Source organism: Carassius carassius, chromosome 9, assembly GCF_963082965.1.
Source record: "Carassius carassius chromosome 9, fCarCar2.1, whole genome shotgun sequence".
In the NCBI taxonomy this organism is placed as follows: domain Eukaryota; kingdom Metazoa; phylum Chordata; class Actinopteri; order Cypriniformes; family Cyprinidae; genus Carassius; species Carassius carassius.
In genome coordinates, this window is record NC_081763.1 from 34,361,109 (window position 1) to 34,380,889 (window position 19,781).

Genomic DNA, 19,781 nt, shown 5'->3' on the forward strand with positions numbered 1-19,781 from the left:
ATCGACTATATTAAAAAAATGTAATTAAAACCTCAGAATATAATTCCTTACAGCCTTGTAATTCATTGTATTTTTAAAAACATCATCATTTCCAATTCAGTGCAAAAACAATAGCCTAAGTTTTGCTTCAAGGTGAAGATTTATTAGAACAGTAAATAACAGGATAGTGTAAGAATCTCTTTTCTTTAAGATTTAGTATTCATAAATATCCAAACATTGAAATAAAGAAAAAAAATTGAATAAAACAAATATATAAAACACAATAAAAAATAAAGATTAAAATAAAATGTATTGCACTTTCTAACGACAGTAGGCTATCATCTCAGTTTCATTAATGTATTGCTGAATCATCAGGTATCATTAATTATTTTTCATTGAGCAGGGCTCTTCATTACTATTAGTTCTTCTCAGGGCCGGCGCGTGCCTATAGGCGAACTAGGCAGCTCAGCCAGGGCGGCAAGAAAGTGAGAAGGAGGGAGGGAGGGAGGGAGAGAGAGAGAGAGAGAGAGAGAGAGAGAGAAAGAGAGAGAGAGACTTTTCGACTTTTAAACTTCTTTTAATTTACACCATTTTTTCAAAACATGACAAAACTAATACAAAAACAAAAAAAAAAAAAACCAGAACAGTTTTACCAATTAAAAACCATGTCTCCAAACTCACTCATTGTCACTAAAGCATCTCTCACACCCCACCTTGTTTTGAAAAAAAGTACATTATCAGTTTGTTTATAATACGCAAATTCAACAGCAACCCTAAATTCTACCAATGATTTAAAAAGAGGCAACAAGTCAACATCTTGACCCACGTTTTTACATTGATGTGTTTTCAGGATTGCCAACTTGGCATGTCCTATTAAAAAATTGGCAAGTACACACCTTTCACGACATGATTGGTTATACTTGCAACCAAAGATAAAAAGGGTATTTGTAAAAGAAAATCCCAATTTCGTAATTAGTGTTCCCAAAAGCACAAAAAGTGGAGCCAGTCTTGAACATTCACAAAATAAATGAAACACAGTGTCAGAGGCCTTACAAAAAGAACATTCAGGTAAAACCATTTCATTGAACTTGGAAACAAAGTTGTTTGTAGCCAAGACATTGTGAAGTATTCTCCACTGTAGATCTCCACATCTTTTAGGAACTGGGGGTTTGTACAACAGCCTCCATGAGGGATTTACATCTCTGGGCACAGAAAGGTAAGCTCTCCACTTAGTGTCTATTCTTACCTTCAGTTGGTCAAAGTGTGCGGATTTAGCACAAATATGGTAAATTATTTTCTTCCCCATTCTTTGGAAATCCAAAAATTCAAACCCCTTTAACAAGAAACTATTAGTATTCTCTTCAAGTTCCAATTTTTTTGGAACAACTTTTAATGCTGGAAAAGTCTTAAATACCATACAATCAATTAAAACAGAATCTATAAGTGAAGTTAGTACTGGGGAAAACAAGCTTTAAAGCTCTTAACCATCCCTTCCACCATTCTTACTGACCTTATCCCAACCTGGTCAGCAAGTGACTGATCCGTTCGCCACTGACCTCTTGTTGTATCGAGCAGGTCCATAACTCTAGTTACTCCTGCATTCAGAAACAACTTAATTACAGTACCCGATAATGAAAACTGTGTCTTAAAAAGAGGATTAAAAAACAGAGGTTCTGCACACCCATAATTTTCATCATCTACTCTTGAGAATTTTAACAAACTCCATGAATGAAAAATGGATTCATGAAATTTCAAAAGAGAGCAATTCGCATTTTCAACATAAGGCTTCTCAATTAAAAATAACTCTCTGTCAAGATCTGTTCCTCCAAGATCTTTAAGAATATACAAGCAATAATCAATCCATGGCTTTCCATCTGAACAGTAGAGCAGTTTTTGCAATGTTTGCAATCTCATTGCTGCAATTTTGGATTCAACGTGTATAAGGCCTTGACCTCCCTCTGAAACGGGAAGATAGAGAACCCCAGGAGGAAGCCAATGATTCCCATTCCAAAAGAATTCAACAAATGGCCTTTGAACCTTTAGTAACAGTTCTTTAGGGGTATTTAGCACTGTAACCTTATGCCACAGCATTGAAGCTGCCAGGTTATTAATTATAAGGCATCTCCCTCTAAAGGACAGCTGTGGGAGAATCCACTTCCACTTCTGGATTTTGCCAATAACCCGGTCAACCACTCCTTCCCAATTCTTCTCCATGTACTGGTCAGTTCCAAAATAAATACCAAGAACTTTTAAGCCATCATGGGCCCATTTACACTGATTTGGCAACTGAGGAGGTCCTGAACCATGCCAGTCTCCCATCAACAAAGAAGTACATTTTTCCCAATTTATACATGCAGAGGTAGCTTTCTGAAAAGTATTCAAACATGAAATAATATTATCAACATCATTTGAATTCTTAATAATCAGAGTTACATCATCGGCATATGCTATCAGTTTTACTTGGGGAACTTTAGGGCAGCCAGAAGCACCAATGCCACACAGTCTTTTTCTCAGCAGACTTAAAAAAGGCTCAATCGAAATAGCATAGAGTAAACCCGATAGAGGACACCCTTGTCTTATTCCTCTTGTCACTGAAAAGGGTCTTGTTAATGTACCATTAACTCTTAACATGCTAAAAATATCATTATACATCAGCCCAATAAAGGACACAAAATTATGACCAAATCCAAAAGCCTCAAGTGTCTTGAATAGATAAGAGTGGTCCACCCTATCAAAGGCCTTTTCTTGGTCCAGAGAAAGAAGGCCGATGTCCAGGTTATGCCTTTTTGCCACTGTAATAATGTCTCTAACCAAAAAAACATTGTCAAATATTGTTCGGTTAGGAATACAATAAGACTGGTCATTGTGAATGACGGTTTCTATACAGTTCTTCAATCTGTTGGTCAAGGCTTTTGAAAATATCTTAAGATCAACGCACAGCAAGGAGACAGGGCGCCAGTTTTTTAAACAACCAAGGTCTCCTTTTTTGGGGATCAAAGTTAAAACTGCTCTCCGACAGCTTAGAGGAAGGGTCTCTTTTTCAATACTTTCCATCAAAACGTCATAAAAGTCCTGACCAATTAAGTTCCAAAAAGTCTTATAAAACTCGGCTGAGAGACCGTCCAAGCCAGGTGACTTTCCAGGATTCAATTCCTGAACAGCTCTTGAAAGTTCAGCCATTGTTAAAAGACTCTCAAGATCCATCTTATCCTTGTTTGACAATTGTGGCAAGTCAGTCAGAAGTATGTCTGCTTCTACTCCATTACAAGGCTCTGCACAATACAACTCTTCATAAAAAGACATAGCAAAATAATTAATTTCCATTTGTGTTGTTAATACTCGTCCATCTGGGAGTTTCAGTTGATGAAGATGCTTATGTGCTGCTGTTTTTTTGTCAAGTCCGAAGAAAAAAGCAGTAGGAGAGTCCATATCATTTAGACGAGTGAACTTTGCCCTTAAAAGGGCAGTTTTACCTTGTTCTTCCGCTAAATTGCGTAAAAGAAATGTATTCCTTTCGAAAGAATCAGTGGAAGTAGAGCTTGTAGTACTTTGACTACTTAGTCCAAGAATTTCTTCTTCAAGAGCTTTCATTTTCTCTAGTAGGGCACCCCTGCTATGTGCAGTAAACTGCTGACAAAAAATTCTAATCTGTATCTTGCCCACGTCCCACCATTGACTTAAAGACTGGAAATTTACTCTCTCCTCTCTCCAAGAATCCCAAAAAAGGTGAAAAGAGTGAATAAAACAGTGATCCTGAAGTAACCTATTATCAAAGTGCCAGAGTGATTTATAAGATTTGGTGGACTCAACAGAAATAGCCATAGAAATATAATGATGATCTGAGAGAAAAGTAGGTGAAATAGAATTTCTAAAAAATCTTCCCCTATTACGTGCTTCTGTATAAAACCGATCAAGCCTGGCTCCAGACATATTATTTGAGTTCACTTTCATCCAGGTATACTGTCTAAGCCCAGGAAATGCATCTCTCCACAAATCAACAAAATTATATTGATCAACTATTCTTTTAAGAGTATTCGCCGAAAGGGAATGTGGTTCATTATGATTCCGATCCAATTGCTGATTTAAAGTGCAATTAAAATCACCCCCCAGTATAATAATATTATCCTGGGGACAGTGCGATAACACATCTGATAACTTTTCAAAAAAACGAATACGCTCCCGACCATCATTTGGAGCATATACATTAAACAGGGAAAAAACTTTGTCACCTAAATTAACATCTACTCGTAAAATTCTCCCTGGTATTATCTCAATACTCTTAACATTACCACCAACCCGGGGTGAAAACAATACTGCAACCCCTGCACTAACATTTGTGCCATGGCTCAAACACACATTATCCTTCCAATCGCTAAGCCACTGTGACTGATTCTGCAAATCCGTGTGTGTTTCCTGGAGTAAGATCACATCAGCCTTTTTAAGAATTAAATAATTAAAAAGATCATTTCTTTTAACTATACTACGACAACCATTAATATTTAAAGACCCAATATTAAAAAAGGTCATGACAATAATCACAATGGGGTATAAAGCAACCCACCACATCTGCCTTTTGACACTTTTCATAGAATCAGTGTTTTTTCAGACGTCAATTTAGGCTTCTTCTAACTACACTAACAAGTTTTTTAAGCCTGTAGCGTTTCGGTTGATCCAGTTCCTCCAACGTCGCCTTTCGCATTGCAATAGCACCAGATTCAACAAAAAGTTCCAAATCAGGAAAATATTTTTCCAGTTTGGGTTTTCTCTGATTCTTAGTAGCATCCAGAAAATTGTTCAACTGTTGAAATGTATAAAAAGGAAGTTTTGACTGGGAAATAAAATTCCCAGCAGAATTCCCTTGTGAATTTACATCATACTCTTCACATTCAGAGTCATTCTCAGATAAATCATTAGTTCTCTGTGACAACAGATGTAGGTCTTCATCCTGTGACAAGCTGCTGCTTTGTACCTGTATGTTCTCAATCTCATTTTGATTTCCTTGGTATTTTATTAAATCACTAACTGCCCCGTCAACTTTGAGCTCCTCATCAACTTTAACACTTCCATGTGTAGTAATGATGGAAGCACTGTCTGTAACTTCAGTATCTTGTGCAAGCACATCAGAGTCCTCTCCACTGTTAAGTAACACAGCGGTTTCATCTTGCTGTATTATATCAGTATTTTCTGCTCCAGTGTCATTTGCCACAGCAGTATTCACCTGATCCACTACAGGATTACTTTCCTTCTCCTTTTCAGCTTCCATATTTAAAGGACACGATTGCCTGACATGACCCGGTTTCGAGCAAGTAAAACATTTCATTGAATCAACAGTGATAAAGATCGTATAATCTTTCTCATTCAATGCCAGTTTCACAGCAACCTCCAGATTTTGAAACTCGGGATTTAAAATCATGTACGTTTGACGTCTAAATGACATTATGTGCTTTAATTGTGGGGCTTTTAAACCAAGCGGTATCATTTTAATCGGTCCCATTAACTTGCCATAACGCGCAAGAATGCGCTCAAGTGTATCCTTTGGAATAAACGGAGGAACATTGGAGAGGATAACTTTTTTCGAGGGGTTAGACAGCGGCAAAACAGGAATGAATGCATCTTTCACAGATAATCCACGTTCAACCAATCAGCAACCATAGTCATTTCCCTCAAAAAAATTACAACTGCCTTATTCATTCTCGATGCAGACAAGATGTTTAAAGCACCAACTGCATTGCTAACAGCAATTAAACAATCTTCTACTGACACGGTTTCGTCTGATAAACACTTGCACCCATGGCGTGCAGTCAAAGACGCAAAGCCATCAGAATTAGATCCCATTGCTACTCTCTTTTGCCGACAGAGTCAGCAAATAATAAAAAAACTGCCGTAGTTTCAATAAGCTCAACCAATACCTTATCTAAAAAGAGAAAAAAGGAAAAATTTTGAAACTCACTCAAACACGCACACAATCGTCGCAAACGCTCCGCACTCGCACATGCGCACAGAGAGAGAGAGAGAGAGAATCATTCATTTATTTTTTTGTTCCACATCAGGTTACAATTATCGCTATATCAACAGAATTATTTTAGAATAAAAAAAAACTTTACATTCCGAATAAAAAATCCCGCCCGGCAGCGCCCTATTAGTAGGCTTTTTGCTTTTTTTTTCGTTAGATTTAAAAATAAATAAATATGGAACGGACCCGAATATTCATTCGGTGGGTTGGTATTCGATTTGAAAATTTGACATTCGAATAATCGTTTTTCTTTTTCTTTTTTTCTTTTTTTGGCACACCTGGGATCCCCTGCGAAACGGTTCTCATTCCACCCTGAATAAGGCCGGCGACACACTGGCTGCGTGAGCGTCTCAGCTGCGTTGCGTGTCCGTTTTTATTTTGGCTCCCATATTTAACAGGTTGGAGTTTGCACACTGAGACACACGTGCATGCTAGAAATAGAACCGACGCTTGTTCCAGCAACGGGAGTGTTCTCTGGCTAGAGCGTAGAACAGCGGAGTTTGAATGGACCGAAGTGCATGTCTGAGCTTGTGTTTTGTTGCTTTGACATTGTGGAAAATAGAGTAATAGAAACAAAATGTATTAGCATTTTTACCGTTATTATGAATCTAAATTCATTTCGTTTTTCTTTATTTAAATTTCGTTTTTTCTTTATTTAAATTTCGTTTTTCTTTATTTAAATTTCGTTTTTCTTTATTTAAATCTACCTTTACTGTGCCAATTTGTTAGTCAGAAAAATATTAAGTATTGCTTAATTTAACAGACCTGTGTGTGTGCGTTTATATCACTAGTGCAGTGTCCGTTCTTGGAGCATAAGCCCTGCCCGCGTGAGGTGCGCCGCTTCCCGCTCGCGCTGTTCTGACTGTAGTTTACTAAAAGTTAATTAATTCTGAATATGTCGGGTCTTGCGTGTCCATCTATATTGCACCAAATGCAACACTGCACTCCCTTGTGAAGTCGATTGGATGAACGGTTCTCGAAATAATAAAAATGCAAACGGAAATACAGACACAGATTCCTGCCTTTATTAGAGAGAAAAATAAGTTCAGCCCCTCTCTCCGATGCTTCGAATAGTCAATGTTCATTACTACCGAAGCTTCGAAGCTCAGAAATGGTATTCGGACCAGCCCTAAACTTTTTCCTCTTACAAGGCTATTCCTGAATTCAGTATTATTCTGGGGGCCGGATGGAAATCTTTGGCGGGCCGGATTTGGCCCGCGGGCCGCCAGTTGACGTTGCATGTTATACGGGAAACGCACCCCTGTATATTACTTGGTTAAATGGGCTTGAATTGTGTAAAACCAAATGTGACAGTAAAACCATCAGAATTGATTAGTTTCAGCTTGGTGTTTCAGTGTGATGACACTTACACCGGGTTCTGAATAATGCTTAAATTTCAGTAAGATTAAGTTTTTATCTACCAACCAATGTATGTACTGTGTTAATTTTGTGTTTTAGGTGATTATAATTTGGCTGTCCTTATATTAATTTAATAAAATTAAAATGCTTTTCTTTGTCTTTTATACAGATGCAGTGATCCAGAAATTTCCAGGAACCACCAGGGGCCAACTAGGGGTGGCTATTAATAAAAATTCACTGAGCTGCGGACATCCAAAAAGAGTCAAACTTAAAGAATTAGCAGGCTGTATCGTACCTGTTGATAGATTTTCCTGTTTTATGTTTTGTTGTAATATTGTATTTGTATAAAAAAGTTGTGTGTTGAGTGTTCAGTAGTTTTCTAATTTTGCACAGCTTAACAATTTTTCTTTTTTAAATTAAAAATGTTTTAATAAAATGTTAATGTTTTACCTGTTTTACTGTATTATTTACTGTATTATTTTTTGATAACTGCACCATTTAACATTTAAGGCTTAGGCATGTCATGTTCATTGCATTACATGTTTGTAAGTACATATCCATAACCTATATTTAAAAATATGTACGAAATTTTTGAAATCATGTGTTTTTTTTTTTTTTTTACATTTGTTTAGTTTATATCATGCATTAATTCAAGATATTTTGCAAGTAATATACATAATATAAGAATATATCATTTAAAATAAATGTGCACACAATGTTTTTATATGTAATTTATATATTGCATATACATTAATCAAAATTATATATTATATATATATATTTCATTTTAAATGTAAAATATATACTAAGCCTATATAAAAACATATAAGGGACATATATATGTCACATATATGTAAGCAATATGCTATGCATATATGTTTAGTTTGTATGTTGAATATATATACAAAGAAATATATTTCATGTATATTGAAAATTATATATGTGACATATATTAAAAAACACTATTATACATACATAAAATATATGGGCTAGTTTTCTAATAGGTTTTATATATGGGCAGATATATATGTACATATATGTTTCCCTTTCTATGTGGATATATTTAATATATGTATATTTCATATGTGTACATATATTACATTTCCATATGGGTAGAAACACTTTCACACATACAGGATGCCTTGAGAGTCACATGTTAATTCATGCTGGGGAAAAAGCCTTTCACTTGCTCTCAGTGTGGAAAGTGTTTCACCTGTAAACAAGGATTTAATAGTCAAATAAGAATTGACACTGAAGCGATACTTTATGCATGTCATCTGTGTGAGAAGAACTTTTAGTGAAAAATTAGTCTCAAAACTCCATTTAACCTCTGCAGTAATGTAATTTAAAGGTGCAGTAATACATTTTTTTAAGGAGGCGCTCTATAAATCAGACCGAGCCCCACAACACACTTGTAGTCAATCAACATTAGGGGGCATGTCATTTATAAAGCATTTTTTCCCTGTTATACATCTGTTTTAATATCTGTAATGTACTTGGATTATGCAGTGTTATTTTTGACTAATTATGATTTAGTTTTCGTCATCTGAATTGTTTTAGTCTACTTATGCTGCTTTTCCGCTGAATGGCACGGAATGGGGAGTTTTCCACTGGGTACACTTCCTGGTACTTTTTTTAGTACCACCTCGGTTGAGGTTCTAAGTGAACCTTACTGTTACCAAATTGTGACATGTAGACTGCCGATGACGGATTGGTAGGAGAGAATTGTCACTACCTGTGTCACTGAATTTGCAACACAAACACAACAAATTGAAATTGAATTAAAATAATTTATCATAGAAACAAAGACATGATCTTCTTTTCAATTAATGATATATGTGTTCAACATGCACACAATATTCTTCATTCTTTCAAACAGACATTGTATAAATAAATGCAGATTAATCCTTAAAAGCTAATGAAGTGAAGTTATACGGTCAAGAGCATCAAGTGATTTTCTTTTTTCTTTTGTCATTTGATTAATGACGGACAACAGGAGGTACAATAGGCTGCTGTGACTTTAAGATTAATACACAGATCTGTGTGGTGAGAGTTGCATCGTCAGCAAACATTTATTAAACATGCATTATACTCTTAATTCAGACTCCGGTCTATGCCCTTAATTTAGACAGGTTGAAAAGCTTTCCATCCGGTCTAGTATGAAGGTAGGGACAGGGAAAAAGATGCAGAAGAGTGTGGGAGCTAAACACAGCCCTGTTTCACTCCACTTTGTATGTCAAAGACCTCTGAGATTGAGCTGTCAAAGACAAGTTTCCTTCTTGTCATCATGAAAGGACTTGTTGATGCTATTATGAGCGTTAGTGGACAAGCTATCTTGACCAAGATCTTGAACAGGCCATCTCTGCTAACAAGAGCAAAGGCCTCGGTGAGATCAGCAAGTTTCCTAACTACGCTTAGGTGTAGATATGCTGCAATATTTATTACAATCGCTTCTGATGTCCTTGTTCTTATAGGCAATAATCATTGGCACATCGGCGAGCCACCTGCTGTTTTGTTGACTTGGGCAGGTCTTACAAAAATACCAGTGCAGGTCCTTTTGCTTCGATGACTGGCATCATCACCTTGGTATTGGTTTCAAACCATTTTGCATACATTTTGGTCTTTTTTGCCAAAGATGGAAATGGCAGTATCATGCACAGCATCCCTGAGGTGTTGTCATCTCTCATCTCTCTGGAAGGATGTCATCCAACGCTAATTCAAACTTTTCCCCTCTTTCCTGGTTGTGTGTCTTGCTGGTGCCAGTTCGAGGCCTACCTTCCTATTTTGTGTGATGCAGTCTTCTTGGTTGTAGCTGCATGTGAACTTGACACTAGACAGCATTAAGCGTCTGGTCAGAATCAGATATAACTAATGCCAGCGCTTGGACCTTGGGTGTCTCCAGGAAACGGTGATGTAACTTGGTGTTAAAAAAACTTGTTGGCAGCAAAACTCACCAAGACCAAACTGACCCCAGCAAGTTGGTGAGGTGTTTTGGTGAATGCCCACTCTGGCATTGAAATCACAGAGAATATTTGCATGGAAAAACCTTGCTCAGATCCCATATTTTGAGGGGCAATTAGACTGTTCCCAATTGTGAAGCCTACACCATGTTCACTTTGTTCTTCTTCAGACTTGCCTTGCCAGGAGAAGGGGAAATCTTTCTCTCTGATGGTCCCAAAACCCATGAGCCTGGTCTCCTGAAGATGTATAGTTGCATCCTCTGTAGTGTTTTGTCGATAACTGCCACCTTTTGTGCTTCACTTATGGCTCATTTCCATCAAGGGAACAGTGCAGTATAGTATGATTCGGTACAGTAAACCTTGATCTGGCTTGCGTTTCCACTGCCAACAATACACTTACTTGATCGGTGTGGTAAGTAGCGATCAATACCATTTTCGCGCGAAGAAGAAAGAACAAAAGGTGCTAATATACACGCACAATGTGGTATAATACTAGCAAAAAAGTTATAATCAGTGACAAGCTACAAATCTCTTATGAAATGCTGAAAAACTCTCTCAGTGCTTTTCAGAAAGCTATGATATCTTCTAAATCAAAGTACTTTTCTAATTTAATTTTAAAATATCATCATAGTTCAAAAGCCTTATTATCTGTGTTAAATTCTGCTCTAAATCCTCCTGTAAATGTGATTTCAAATCCCTGAGTATCATTATGTGAAGGTTTCTCAAGGTCATTAGCTACTGTTACACCTCTCCTTAAGAATTCTTCACTTGATGATAGGTCGAAAATTATTAAAATCTCTATCTCGGCACTTCCTTTTATTACAAAAATATTGGAAAAAACGGTTCTCCATCAACTCCAATCTTTCCTTAACTCAAATCAAATTCATGAAACGTTTCCAGTCTGCTTTTAATTCAATGAGACATCATTTCATGAAAGTGTTTTTTTTTTATCTTGTGTATTGTTTAGCACTTTGGTCAGCCCTGCTTCCTGTTTTTAAATGAGCTATATAAATAAATACAAACTTGAAACTTGAAACTGTGAATTTCTTTGGCGATGATAACCCTGGTGTGAAATATCTGATGTGGTGACATCAAACAGCAATCTCATGTTTGTCAGATATTACTGTAACTTTCAATTTTTTTTTTTTTTTTTTTTTTTTTTTTTTTTGCAGGTCTAACATTTTAGATCAGATTTGATCATTATCTATCCTGACAGAACTTCTACATTTTCACTTTATTATTATCACATTTTTCATAGTCCAGAAAAAAAGAAAGAAAAAAAAAAAAACTTTACAGCTTTCAGTAGACTGTCTGCAATGATGAAAAGAAAATACTGTATGTAACACGAGATAAAATTTAAATTTTCAGTATTCATCAAACCCAGTTCGGTAACGCTGGTCAGACTGGAGCTGCATGAGTTTTAATCTGATGGCAGCAAAGGTTTTTATTGCAACAAGCTGCTTAAACAGTTGAGGTCTGACCCTACCCAATCTTCTTAACACCCAAAGATAGAAAAAACATTTCTACATCAACTACACACAATTTATTTATGTGTAGTTGAATTGTAGTTAAAGGTTATATTTTTATAGTGCCAATATTTACAAAATCACACATGCCTTTTTGTTATTTGATTTAAACATGAAGTGTACAGCACAAACAGTCTTAGTCAAATATGGGTCTGGATGGTAAAATAAAATAAAATATCACTTGATTGCTACGGTTCAGTACTCTTCTATGGTTTGACCACATTGACTAGATATTTTACAGCAGTTTCATTTCTACTATTTAGTTTCTGTTTTATTAGTTTATGTTAACTACAACACGAACAAGCGGAGGATGTTCACCTTATCCTGCTATGGTGATGATGACAATAAAAGCAAAGTAGGTGGCAGCAGGCCCATGTTTTGATAAATGATTTATTGAATCGTTCAAATCATACGAACCGTTCAAAACAGCTGATTCAATTAGAAATGAAACAAGACCGCGTCACAATGTGCATACTATCCATCCTAAATTCTATGTGATATTAGTAATTTTCAACACTATTTAGGGCAGACAGGCTGGATAGTATGCACATTGGGACACAGGGAAAGTGTCCATCTGAATGGGCCGTTAAATCACTGGCTCACTTGATTTGTTCAAAAACTGATTCATTCATGGAATGAAACACCATGCATTGCTGTATAAAATTAATAGCACATGTGCTCGCTCATGTAGGCCTACTGATATTCAGAAAAGTACATTGCTTGTGCAATAATTATAAAAACATATAAACTCATACATGGGTTTTTTTCATTAATTGCTTGAATTATAAGACTATTTTACCTGTACTGTAATAAGCGTCTGGACTCTCAAGACGTGTTTTTGTTTGATGTTTCAAGCTCGACGACTCATGTCAGCTCTCCTATCATCTCTCAGTCCCTCACAGTTACACATACAACACAATAACATCATGTCAGTGGAATTTTTTTACATTCTTATCAAGGAAAAACCACACCTTTTCTTTTGTCTTCTTTTTAAAGCAATTCAAAAGTTGCGTTTGAAACATTTTGTGTGAAAAATGATGAAAACTTGCTTTTGCTTGTGTGCAGCTTGTTACAGAACCGAGTACTGATTAGCCAATCACCGTTATTCGTGAATTATCTTAAGTAGATAATTTAAAAATGTAATTTGCATAAGTTTTACATAATACAAAAGGGGATCCAAAGGGGATGGATTTTTTTTTTTTTGCTTTTTCAACCGAGTAATGCCATCCACCCGCATTCCCCCTCAATTGGAGACTTATGAAAAAGTCTCCAATTGAGAAAACATGGTATCATTTAATTGCTATTCAGATGATACACAAATTTATATGCCTGTGAAACACAACAAAGATTCTGTTCTGAAATCTCTTTTTGCATGCCTAGAGGAAGTAAACATGTGGTTTTCTCAAAACTTTTTATTTCTGAATGAATCCAAAACCGAGGTTATAGTCTTTGGCCCCCATGACAACTTTAATTGGAGTAACATTGATCTGGATTACCTTTCTCCAACTTCATCTTGCACTAAGAACTTAGGTGTTCTCTGGGACCACAAATAAATAAATAAATAAATGCGGTGATTAGTTCTTGTTTCTTCCAGCTACGTCTTCTTTCTAAGGTCAAATCATCTCTTTCTGAGAAAACCTTAAGAGATTGCTGTCCATGCGCTCATTACATCACGGTTGGATTATTCGTGAATTATCTTAAGTAGATAATTTAAAAATGTAATTTGCATGATAAGTTTTACATAATACAAAAGGGGATCCAAAGGGGATGGATTTTTTTTTATTTTTTTTTGCTTTTTCAACCTTTGCTTTTTCAGAGAATTATGAAAAAAACTATTTTCTATGTAAATTTAAAATAAATTTTAAATGTAAAAAGATTATTCCTGTGATGTGCAGCTGTATTTTCAGCATCATTACTCCAGACTTCAGTGTCACATGATCATCATAATAATATGATGATTTACTGCTCAAGAAACATTTCTGATTATTATCAATGTTGAAAACCATTGTGCTGCACAATATTTTTGTGTACGTTAATACATTTGTGTACATTAATGCTTATTCAGCGAGAATGCATTAAGTTGATAAAAAGTCACTGTAAATACTTTTATGTTACAATATATATATTAACTTTGAAACCTTTATTTTTAAACTGGTAAAATTTGTATTCAAAGAATCTTGGGGGGAAAAATATTATTATAAAAATATTAAGACAGTATGAAGAGAGAGAGACAGTGAGAGAAAATTCCCCAAATCAGTTCCTTCTTGTGTAGTTTGTGTATTATGATCATTGATCATAATTATGATCAACATTTTTTTTATTTATTATTATGATCAAATACCTTCACCGTGAAAAGTAAATCTCTTGCAATTAACAGTTAGCTAGCAATAGCTCACATGCATCAGCTACTGTAACTAAAGAATCACCAACCACACAATTACTGCCTACAAGTAAAGTTACATGCAGAATATTCTCAATGTGTCTTGCTTTTCTCCTGGACCATGAGAGCATTTACAGCACAACTGTCCTCTTCATCGAACAAACCTGAGAATTACTGTTCAATCACTCTCTTTAGGAAGCGAGAAAGTGGGAGAAAGGAATGAGGGAGACTGTGAGAGAAAGGGGAAATAAGAGGAGGCTGGGAACACTTCCGAAGTTGGATGCTGCACTGAATAGAACAAATCCAGGCGGGTTGCTGCCCGTGTAAGACTTGATCCAGTCCTGAAACGGAGAGACTCTGGCGAACACAGTGGGATATTTGGGGTCAGCACATTGCATACCAAAACTCACAACGCCAGACTGAATCCACAGGGAACTTTTCTTGCTGGCCATTGGACCTCCAGAGTCTCCCTGCATTTACAAACATTCAGCATTTATATCTCTGATAGTATACAGTCAACAACTGTTACAGACACAAGTATGCAATAGTGTAGCCCAAGGGTAAAGGTAGGCTGGCTGTGTATCCGTCAAAATGTTTTCTTTTTTTCCTGCAGCGACAAACATACATTTTACAATCATTTGCAGTGGGAGCGCTGAGAATTTTTCTCTTCTGAAGTAAACACAAAACTAATTAGGACATGGAGTATTCCTATTTTAGGAACTGCACACACGACAGTTTGACGGCAAAACAAAAGAGCAAGGCTTCAAGCAAGAAGGCACGTTTTTATCTGTCGTCGTCTGTTTGAACGTATAGCATGACATATAATTAACAACACTTGAAGCTTTCGTAAAATTAAAAAAGAAACTGTATAGTACCGACGATTAACTGTTGATATCTGAAACTGACCCTTTGCAAGAACCCTCCCTCCTTAGTTACTGTTGCTATGTCCGACAGGCCATGCCGCTCTCACACACCCCTAACGAAAAATAAGTTTATTCAAGTGTGCTATTAGTATGTTTCCTTTAAACTAAAAGTAGGAAAGTAAGCTTTTAGTTAACTTTTTATTTACTTCTCAGAAATATACTTTAAATTATATTTAAGTAAACTTGTCTTATACTTACAAAAATTGTAAATATATTTGAGCTATACTCCTAGAATCTGTGTTTTCATTGTTATATGGTAGAGGGCGCTAGTACACATCCTCTGCACAGAATTTCCAAGAAAAAAAAAACACAAGTGAAGAAGAAACAACAGATACTAACAGATGTAACATGATCATCTGACATGAAACGGCATCAAAACTGTAACGTTATGGAATAAAACGATGAAGAAGTAGTAATTACAGTCAAGCTTTGGGGTGTTGATCGACTCCATCTACATTTTGATTATCATTCTGAATCCAATTCATAGTGATTTTAAAGCTTTTTGTTCAAAATGTTGTCTTTATTTTTTATGAAATATACCCATATTAAAGTGTTCAAAAAAAGAACGCATGAAGCTAGATCCAAATGTTTTTGTTCACATCAGATACCCTCTTCTTTCTTTGGATGTTTTGTATGTTCAGATATTCATATAACAAAATATATACAAATTAAAACCTACATACATCCAGAAAATAAATACACTTATAGGTATACTACTAGAACATTGATATTTGTGTACTTGATACGTAAAGTATACTTAAAATATGCTTGAACTTTCCTTAAGTATACTTAATAAATTAAACGTGAAGTATACTACTTGGTAAGGGACACTACACATCATGTTCCCACAAAGAGAAAAATACATCGCGGAGCAAAGAGGAAACTGACAACATGCCCACAGACAAGAGAGCAGGTTACTTCTGGTATGAAACAAAGTCTTCGCTTTCAAATTTTGTCATTTTTTTAAATAAATTCATACAATAAATACTGTTTTGTGGCTCTTTAATGTGTCATTTCAGATCTTTGTAGTGCCTCAGTTCAAGCGGCACATTAACGTTAAAGGTCCACAAGAACAATCAGGGCTGATGCATAACAGACAGACTTCACCCACATAGTGAAAATCCCTGAGATCAGTGACAGTAACCCCCCCCCCCCCCCCCTCTAGGAACGCCTCCTGGAGTCTACCTGCTGATTGTAATCATCAATAAGGGAGTGATCCAGTATGTCCCTAGCAGGTAGCAGGTACCCAACTCCTCTCCTCCGGACCGTAACCTTCCCAGTCCACCAAGTACTGGAATCCTTGTCCCCTCTGTCTCGAGTCTAGAATCCAATTTACCGAATAAGTTGGCTCCCCATCTACGAGATGCGGCGGTGGGGGAACCAGGGTAGGCAGATTAATAAGTGAATAAAACACGGGTTTAATGTTGGACACATGGAAGGCGAGATGAATGCTCCTGTATGCTGGAGGTAGTTTGAGGCGGACTGTCACCGGACTAATGATCTTGGTGACAGGAAATGGGCCAATAAATTTGGGAGCTAATTTATTAGAAACGGAGCGGAGCAAAATGTTGTTAGTAGAAAGCCACACTTTTTGACCCACAACGTATACGGGAGGCTTCGACCGGTGGCGATCGGCCTTGGCCTTAGTTCGCTCCCTCATCTGGAGCAGTGTCTCGCGGGCTCTGGTCCAGGTGCGGTGGCACCTCTGGACAAACGCTTGAGTGGAGGGGACCGTGACTTCAGACTCCAGACTAGGAAAAACCGGTGGCTGGTAACCTAAGCTACACTTAAACAGAGAGAGGCCCGTGGCTGACACTGGTAACGAGTTGTGAGCGTACTCCACCATAGACAGTTGTTGGCTCCAGGAAGAAGGATTCTTGGAGACTAAACATCGAAACGTTCTCTCTAAATCTTGGTTGGCTCGCTCAGACTGCCCGTTACTCTGGGGATGATAACCGAAGACAGACAAACCGTCGCTCCTAACAATTTGCAAAACTCTTTCCAAAATCTGGATATAAACTGGGATCCCCTGTCAGAAACCATGTCTACCGGGAGGCCATGTAACCGAAAGACATGATCAATGACAGTGATCGCTTTCTCCTTGGCTGTAGGTAATTTGGGCAAGGGAATGAAATGTGCCGCCTTCGAGAACCGGTCAACTACGGTCAAAATGACCATCATGCCATTAGAGGGCTGGAGGGCGGTAACAAAATCTAGAGTGATATGTGACCAGGTTCTCGAAGGGACAGACATCTGGAGGTCGGTTAGATGACTTACCACTGGTGCAAACTGAGCAAGCCAAAACAAAATCATGGACGTGGCAAGCCATAAGTGGCCACCAGAATCGTTGCTTAACTAAACCCTTGGTTCGGCTTATCCCTGGATGACAAGCAATATTAGAGCATTGACCCCACTGAATAACCTCGGACCGTAACTCATCCGGCACAAATAAATGATTCGGTGGGCATCCGGGCGGAGGCGTTACCCCTTCAAAGGCCGTCTTGACCTTCGATTCGACCTCCCATACGAGTGCTGAGACGACTATTTTCTCAGGTAAAATTCACTCGGGAGTCACCGGGCGTTCGGAAGGATCAAAAAGACGTGACAAAGAATCGGGTTTAACATTTTTGGAACCCGGGCGGTACGACAGAGCAAAGCGGCCGGAAAAAAGTGCCCACCGAGCCTGCCTGGAATTGAGTCTTTTGGCAGTTCTAATGTACTCTAAATTTTTATGATCGGTCCAAACAACACAACAAACTGATCTACCATGTCTCGCAACACGTCATTGACCAGTGCTTGGAAAACCCCTGGCGAGTTGGAGAGCCCGAATGGCATCACCTAATATTCAAAGTGCCATCTAGGGGCTATGCTAATGATGTCTCTATTTTGTTTCTATGTTTCGGATTTACATCCCGTGGTAACTAGGATTTACACAAGGTCCAGTCTGGATCCAGAACACCTGAGAAGAGATGATGCTGATCCTCAGAGGACCCCAGATGATTCTAACCTTGAATCAACAAACAGAACTAACACATATTGCTACATGTGTGACTGCATCATATAATAATTATTCATTAATAATATTAATAATGTTCATCGTCTAGCTGACTACGTCTTGTATTCATTTTTTTCTAAAAATCCTGTCAAACGTGCACAAACTGACAGCCACCATCATAAGCTACTACTAAATATTGTAGAAACATAATTTTCTGTAAAGTTGCTTTGTAACGATTTGTATTGTAAAAAGCGGTATACAAATAAATTTGAATTGAATTGAATTGAATTGAACTGAATAAAACCCCCTGAGTTTCAGTAATCCTGAGGATCTTGATTAGCTTGTTCGGCTGTGTTTAATTAGAGTTAGAGCTATACTCTGCAGGACAGCGGCACTCATGGACTGACATTGCCTATCCCTGATCTAGAGCATCAGTGTGCTCTTTTTTTATGACAAGTTTTTTATAAATCCTGATATGTGCATGGAAAATTGCATATGCACATTTCCATGCTTGCTTGTGCGAACACGTTTATACCTCAGGCCCCAGGTGTAGGGCAAAGCTGAAAACTGAGGAAGTGTGACTCAAGCCACATGCAAGATTTCCCTGAAATATATCTTCCTTCTGATGTGACAATGTTTTTTACTGCACATAAACATAAACATTTACGGCTTTCTCACATTGTAGAGGTGATTATGTACACAAGTTAGAATGAGGAAAGTACATTGCAGGTATTTTTTTTTTATTAGATATCAACCTCATAAATAATTGTATTCATGAATTTTTTCAATCTGGTTTTAAGTCTGCTCATAGCACTGAGTCTGCCCTCTTGAGGGTGTTAAACAATATTTATCTCTCCGCTGATTATGGAGACTCTGTGGTTCTTATTCTTTTTTTAGACCACTCCACACTATTATCCAGACTAAAGTCCTGGGTGGGTCTAAAAGCTACCATACTTAATTGGTTTCGGTTTTCAGTTTCCAGTTTTAGGCTAGTCCAAAACACTGTGGCCAGACTTCTTCTGAAGTGTCGCAAACATGAACACATCACTCCATGCTGGTTCATCAGAGAATAGACTTCAAATCTCTATTCTTTTTCATATAAATCTTTACATAACCCAACTTATGTCTATATCTCTGAACTCCTTCATGTATACACTCCATCTAGAAGCTTAAGATCTTGCGACCAGGCTTTGTTGGTAGTTCCACATGTTAGACTTAAGTGTAGAATGGAGTGTGCATTTGTGTTGGCAGGGCCACATCATTGGAAAACCCTGTCTTTAGAAATTAGATTGGCCCTTTCTCTGTCTGTTTTTAAGTCCCTTCTATTTGTTTTCCTTAGTGTACTGATTACAGTTATTCTGTGATTTTTAAATGGGTTGTTCTTATTTGTATTTGGTTTGCTTTCTGTGAGATTGTTTTTTTTCTCTTCTGTACAGTACATTGATCAACCTAGTGGCTGTCTTAAATATGCTGTATAAATAAAATGAACTAGAACATCTGATCTTGAATTTTTAGTTTGTTTTTCTTTTTTTTCAAAGTGAATATGGAAATGTGCTCATTGTACAGTGTACAGTATTTGTATTTTTATATTTTTAATTTACACATGTATTTCATGATGCATGTGTAAATTAAATTATGTAGAAGAA

At 37.1% G+C, this 19,781-nt stretch overlaps 1 protein-coding gene across 1 annotated transcript in view; it reads left to right on the forward strand.

The window, feature by feature from the left end:
• LOC132149712 (vitellin-degrading protease-like) overlaps positions 1 to 19,781 on the forward strand; it is a 48,030-nt gene that overhangs the window by 15,141 nt on the left and 13,108 nt on the right. The window lies entirely within an intron of this gene.